We start from the raw sequence: 6,576 nt of genomic DNA, 5'->3' as shown, positions 1-6,576 counted from the left end.
TCCAATTTTAGAATTCAAATGGGCATCAATATGCCAATATCTGCTCGTTTTAAATATGAACTTTGACCTTCGCTACCGCTTAAACATTTGGAACTAGAACAGCTGTGATTGTAGTAGTCCCATGAATGTTGCAACGCAAGGGAACATTTGCAGAGACGTTCCCCGATATCTGAACTCTGGCCTTAAAACATTAGCTAGTGTAAAAACTAGTGTAAAAACATAGCTTTGATGACAAATTATAATGAGAGATGAACTTCAAAGCGGTTGCAAAACTTCGCATAAATTAGACAACTGGTTTTCCAATGCTGTCTTTACAGAAATCCACAGCAGTTACAAGCCTCGCAAACCTAATGCTTTTGGGGCAGGTGAGCAAAGGTTGCAATTCATGGAGTTGGAGGAATAAGCTGTATTTAAAGAAGTGTTATTCCGGCTAGATGACCGCACTAGAAATCAAAATCACAGAATCGTTTCTGCGAGGCCTCCCTCACGTTTGTTCTTTTCCGTTGCTGTATGCATGCCCAAGGTTGAAAGGGTTTCCCTTTTCAATTTGCCCCTCAATCAAAAACAGACAACTTTAGTACCCACGTCGCGTGGGGTCGTTATCTGTCAGTGAATGTAATAAATGGCAACTATGGTAAACTTCCTTGTGTGTTGCGAAATGGCGTTCAATCTGTAGGGAATGTTCCCAATTTTGTTCAATATATTTAGACCGTGAAATCGTCCATTAAATTATGTACGTACCATCAAAGTGACATGTACATACCATCATTGTCACTGATGCAGGGAGGACAACAGGGGCGACTGTTTTCTACCTTGGTCCATTTGCCAAGGCTACGACTGTGGTGGTATAGACAAGCATTATGCGTGTTGCGTCGTTACCTTCAAGTTGGGTTTCCATGGCACACTACCATGTTGAAAAGCTAACTGACTATAAGTAGCAATTGTTCTCAAATGCCAGGAGCGGCAATTTTAATTCTGGTCTGCTTCATCTTGTATAGTTTCCTGGTAACCAATTGCAGCTAACTTTGAATTACACTTGAAACGTCAAATCGCTCAAACGAGAGAGAATATTCTAAATTGTTCCAAATTTCCTTAGAGCTATAAACAGTGTAATTACAATAGATGGTTCGCACTGAACTAATTGTCATTTCCTAGTAGTGAACAAGTCCTTCCATTCCATCATCAATCTAACCTCCACGACTAGCAATATCACTCGCAAGTTATTACAGAACGAAACTCGACAAACCCAATTTTTTAGAAAACAAACTAAAACTGATGAAGCCTTCAGGAGTTTAAGTCGTACGAGAAAGACTGCTGCACGTCAATCGGTGCAATAACCCACAAAGAAAGTCAAGACCAACAAACATATCTTTCCTTATCTTCTGTGAGCACCACTGAAATTTTTTGAAACTGAAAGACAATAAATATCGACCTACAATTTGGGCTCCAGTTAAAGCTTTCCACGCTCAAGTTATGCCATCAAGAGAAATAATGCAAGAACATAGCTGGAAGATTGCCAGAAAATAGCCGAAATAGCTTTATAGACCTGTAGTCTCAAAAAAACAGTAAAAAAGACAGGCCAAAGAAAATTAGTCTTTTCATTGAAGGCTGAGATGTTATATTTTGATTACAAATCTGTATGTTAATGGTGCCTCTATTAGCTGCTCTCAAAAAACATTCATTTAGAGTGACACGCATTCACTTGACCATATCTCTTTGAATTGAAATAAATAAAAGTCAATGTGACCAAAAATTTAATTACGCGAATGAAAAAAAACTTGCTCCACTAAGAGCGAAAAATGACGTCACTCACGCACTTCAGTTGAAATTGCGTGAACGAATTAACAAAAAGCAGATTTGAAGAGGTTGTGACGTCATATGATCGTAACAAAAATCTTGACGAAATAAAAAACATAGCAGGGCAAGTCCTAACGTACAATTCAACAAATTTTCATTGACTAATCAGAACAAAAACTAGACCTAGACGGACTATGCGTGAAATGTGAGCACCATTTAGAAAAAACCGGATAAAAAAAAATCGAAAAAACATTAAAAATCAAAAGGAAACTCCCATATGTTAGTAAAAACAACTAACGAAATGAAAATTTGGTTAAAACAAAAAACTATGTCTAGAACGAACTATGAATGGATTGGGAAAACCATTTACAAAGAAATCCGATCCAACAAATCGAAAAAAACAGTAAAAATCAAAGTGAATTGCCGCATGTGAACAAAAAACCACTAGTGAGAAAGCGAATTTTTGTTCAAACGCCTGTTTCTCTCTCTAACTCATAATTAGAGCGAAAATTTCACGCCACAAAACCACTAGCTTTTTTGCTCCACTTCCTGTTTCGGCGTGACCAAAATCACTACTCCAATTTGACTTCAAAAATCATGAAAATGTGTGAACAGATTTTAAAAGACAGCACGCCAATACAATTCAAATTCTTTGAATTGTAAAAAGCCAAGAAGGCCAATAATAGCCCCAGCTATCGCTGTGCGGCTATTAATAACAGATTTTGGGAATAATGGTGTCACTCTGACTGATTTTCTAAACCATTTTGATATAATTATCAAGAAATCTTGCTGGTAACAGGAGGACGAACAATGCTTAAGGGCAAAGTGATTACGCTGATTGCTTCCTTCGTCTCTGGAAGAAAACATTTATGCTCAATGTAACAGACATAAGAACGCGGCAAGCTTTTGAAAGGCTCAGCGTCAGTAGTCAAAATTTACTTTAAAAAAATTGATGACAGTTTGCACGAATAACTTCACCCAACTTGCTTGAAAACTGTCATTCGATAAAGTGAACATCAGTATCATCCTTGAGACGATATGCCAATCAACACTACCGCCGATGAAACGATGGCTTGGTGCGTATCTCAAAGGAAGACAGACATACACAGACTTCCGCAACGTGTCTTCTACTTACAGGAAAGTTAGATCCTGTGTGCCGCAGGGAGCTCTCACCAATTCTGTTTAATGCTTACATGGCACGTCTCCCAACCCCAACAGAACAGGTAAAGATCACTACATACGCTGACGATTGCACGGTATATGCTTATCGACCCAACGTACTCGCGATATGCGGCTCTCTCAACAACTACTTGCAGCAGCTACAGAATTGGCTTCAGGAGAATAGTCTGGAACTTACACCGGTGAAGTCGTCAGCGACACTCTTCACCACAAGCACAAAAGAGGTCGCTATGCAACTGCCCATCAAAATAGAAGGAACCAAAGTACCAACCGAGAAAAACTCGGTTGGTACAGATTCTTGGCGTGACATTCGACTCAATGCACACATTCAAAGATTATGACACGATAACTCGCCAGAAACTGTGTGAGAAGAATAGAGTGCTATCAGTACCGGCGGCATCACGTGGGAAAATCAAAGAACTTCTCACCACCACGTACCAAGCAATCGGACGTCCAGTCTCGCGGCCCAGTGCCGACGCCAGCACTGACTGATACAAACTGGAATAAACTTCAAGTAATCGAAATTCAACGCTCAGGACCATAACCGGCCATGTGAAGATAACGAACTACGCAGGGAAATCAAAATCATCCCGGTGAAAAATCATAACAACCTCCTCTCACAGCAGTTTCTTCTACAGTCATACAAGATAGAACACCCGAAAAACCCGATGCATTAGAAACAGCAACCAGCCAAAACTCTAAAAAAACCCACGCTCAAGATGTGCTTTGACAAATAAGTGACGGAACTTGTTAATCTAGAAGACAAGAAATGGGGCAGCGAGAAGCACCATCGAAGAGTACCTGCCGAATAAAGCCCTATCAGCCCCGCCTCCAGAGGTTTCAACGGAAGAAGCGAACATACCCAGAGGAACGAGATCGACGTTGGCACAGCTACGTAGCAGGTACTCCAGGCACCTGAGAAGCTACCTCAGAAGAATCAAAGTCGACACTACGGATGCCTGCCCGGACTGCGGTTCCTCGCCTCATAATACAGAACATCTTTTCAAATGCCCAAGGAAGCCTACCACGCTAGATCTTCGGTCACTTTTGGATAAACCAGTTGCAGCAGCCATGTTTCGCGGTCTACAAACCGGGATTTAGTCCTCACTTCCTCACGGCTACAACAACAACCAGCGGATAAAAATACTAATTAATGACCCTCAGAACTATTGGCCAATCATCTTATCGTCTCAAGGACTTGACTAAAATTTTGAGCAAACTGTTGATAAATTTTATTGCAAACAAACTTTTCCCATTGGAAAATTTTGGTTCTGGTCGCAGCTTTCATGCGCAGGTTATCTCGTCAATCCACGAAATACTGCAAAATACAATAGATTTTGGAAACGTTTGTTTTACTTGTTCAAAAAACTGATATAATTCATAATCAAATCTTGCTGGTAACAAAAGGCCGAATCGAATTCAGAGGGAAAATAAATACGCTGATTGCTTCCTTCTTCGCAGAAGCATGCAACACTTACGCGAAATAAATTTGACAGTCTTTAACATTAATTGAAGATTTAACTGAAAAAGTTCCAGATAACGCATTTCGCTGACACTACCATTCCAGCAAATGAGAAACCTGGATGAAAAATACTTTCTTAATCGCACTATTGAGAACCGGCGATAACAAGTTATGCTTAGCAGTAAAAATAAGTTCATGTGTTTCGGACGAACGGCGAAGAAAACAGAACCACGTCTGCTAAGAGGAGTATTTCTTGATAAACATACGATTTTTTTTTCAAATTCACATAGAGCATGTCTACACGAAATTTACCAAATATACTGGCCTGCTCTTTCAGTGCCAATTTCGCTCCGAAATACGATTAATTCGAGGCCAAAATAAGTCTAAACCATTAATTTCATACGTCATTTTCTTAAATACAGTTCTTAATCAAATTCATTGCATTGCTGACTTACAGCCTTATGAAATTGGTTTTGAATCAGCTCATTTTGATTTTCAAAAGCTCCGGATCAGACCGCTAAACTTAGCCATACAGAGGTCGAGTTGTACGCTATCCAGGAGGAAAAGCATACCTCATTCTATTATACTTGTTGGTACCAGCATCTTTACATATAAAGCGTTTACGCTCAGGTTTTGTAAACAAAACAAAGAAACAACTAACTATCCACAAAAAAAGCTTTATACATATGCTTGAGGAAAAAAAGTTTGTTCGGAGAAAGTGAAGTTCTGATTTTGAAATTGAGACGCTGTACACTAGTTTAAACAAAGCCCATATATTACAATTAATTGCGCACACTAAAGTTCACGAACTAGAAACGGAAAAAAGGAACTCAACTGTCCCCAATAACGGATTAATTGTTTTAGGCAAAATTAAATTACAAAAAATGGCGACTCGGTAATGTGCGATTGCACACAAGGTTCCGACCCCGCTCATCCACAATTTTGGCATGATTGTCTACCAAATGAGGAACATAGAAAAACCCAAAAATTCAAGTATTTTTATTGAAAAAATTGGTGTATGAACGAAAAAATAGCCTCCAAGGCAAAAAACTCAGTGGTAGAGTAAAAATGGTGCAATAGATTGATGAGATGTGCAAATCTTAAGAAAGCGAGACAAGACGAACATCAAATTCATTTCTTGCCAACCGCAGACAAAAGGTAAAACTTAATGGCATATTCTCTGATTGTGAAATATTGAATCACGGTGTGCCACAAGGAACTGTTTTAGGACCACTCATTTTTCTTTTATATGTGAACGATAAGCACAACGGAAAAGGTAATTCAATTCGCAGATGACACAAGTATTGTCTGTTGTGGACAGAAAGGTAGCTTACATGGAAAAGTCACGGAAATTTTACAAAAAACAGAAGAATATGTAGAGATGAACAAACTAACTTTGAATACAAACAAAACCGAATTAATCTTTTTCTCGCGCGATAATTCAGATTTCGGATCTATTTTTTACAAAAACGAAGTTCTCCCAACACAAAAAAGTTGCAGATATCTTGGTATTCAAATTGACAGGAATCTTAGTTTCGAGGAGCAGCTGAATAAAACCTTGAAAAAGATGATTCATGCTATAAGATCAATTTACCATATAAGACATCAAGTTCCCCTGAACGCGCGCATTCTTCTTCTAAAATCACTTGTGCTTTCACAATTATCATTTACGGCAATCTTTCAAAATTTATCTGCAAAAAACCTAAAACGCCTTAACCGACAAATTAACTGGGGAATAAAGTTGTGTTTCTACGCAAAAAGTATGAGAAAGCGAGAGATCTGCTAATCCAGACAAAGACCCTACCAGCTGAGCTAATAATAGCAAAAATGTCGCAAATCAAATTTCATGATATCGGTAGGCCAGAAAATTCTGAAAATTTTCACGGGTATCTGAGTCTTCATCAAAATACTCGAACAAAACAATTCAAAATTAGACAAAAAGCCAAAACCAGCTTTGGAATTAATTCGATTGTTCGTCAATGCGTACAAAAATGGAATAAATTACCACATTGGCTTCGGTTGGCAAAAAATGAAAACATTTTTAAGAGAACGTTGAATGATTTCTTGCTCTCACAACATGAAAAAATTTCTTTGAATAGTAACGTCGGAGCTTTTAAAAGTTATTTTTATTTTTAGGA

The sequence above is a fragment of the Convolutriloba macropyga genome, chromosome 6 (assembly GCF_964194025.1).
Source record: "Convolutriloba macropyga chromosome 6, txConMacr16.3, whole genome shotgun sequence".
In the NCBI taxonomy this organism is placed as follows: Eukaryota; Metazoa; Xenacoelomorpha; order Acoela; family Convolutidae; genus Convolutriloba; species Convolutriloba macropyga.
Note: the sequence above shows the minus strand (reverse complement) of the source record.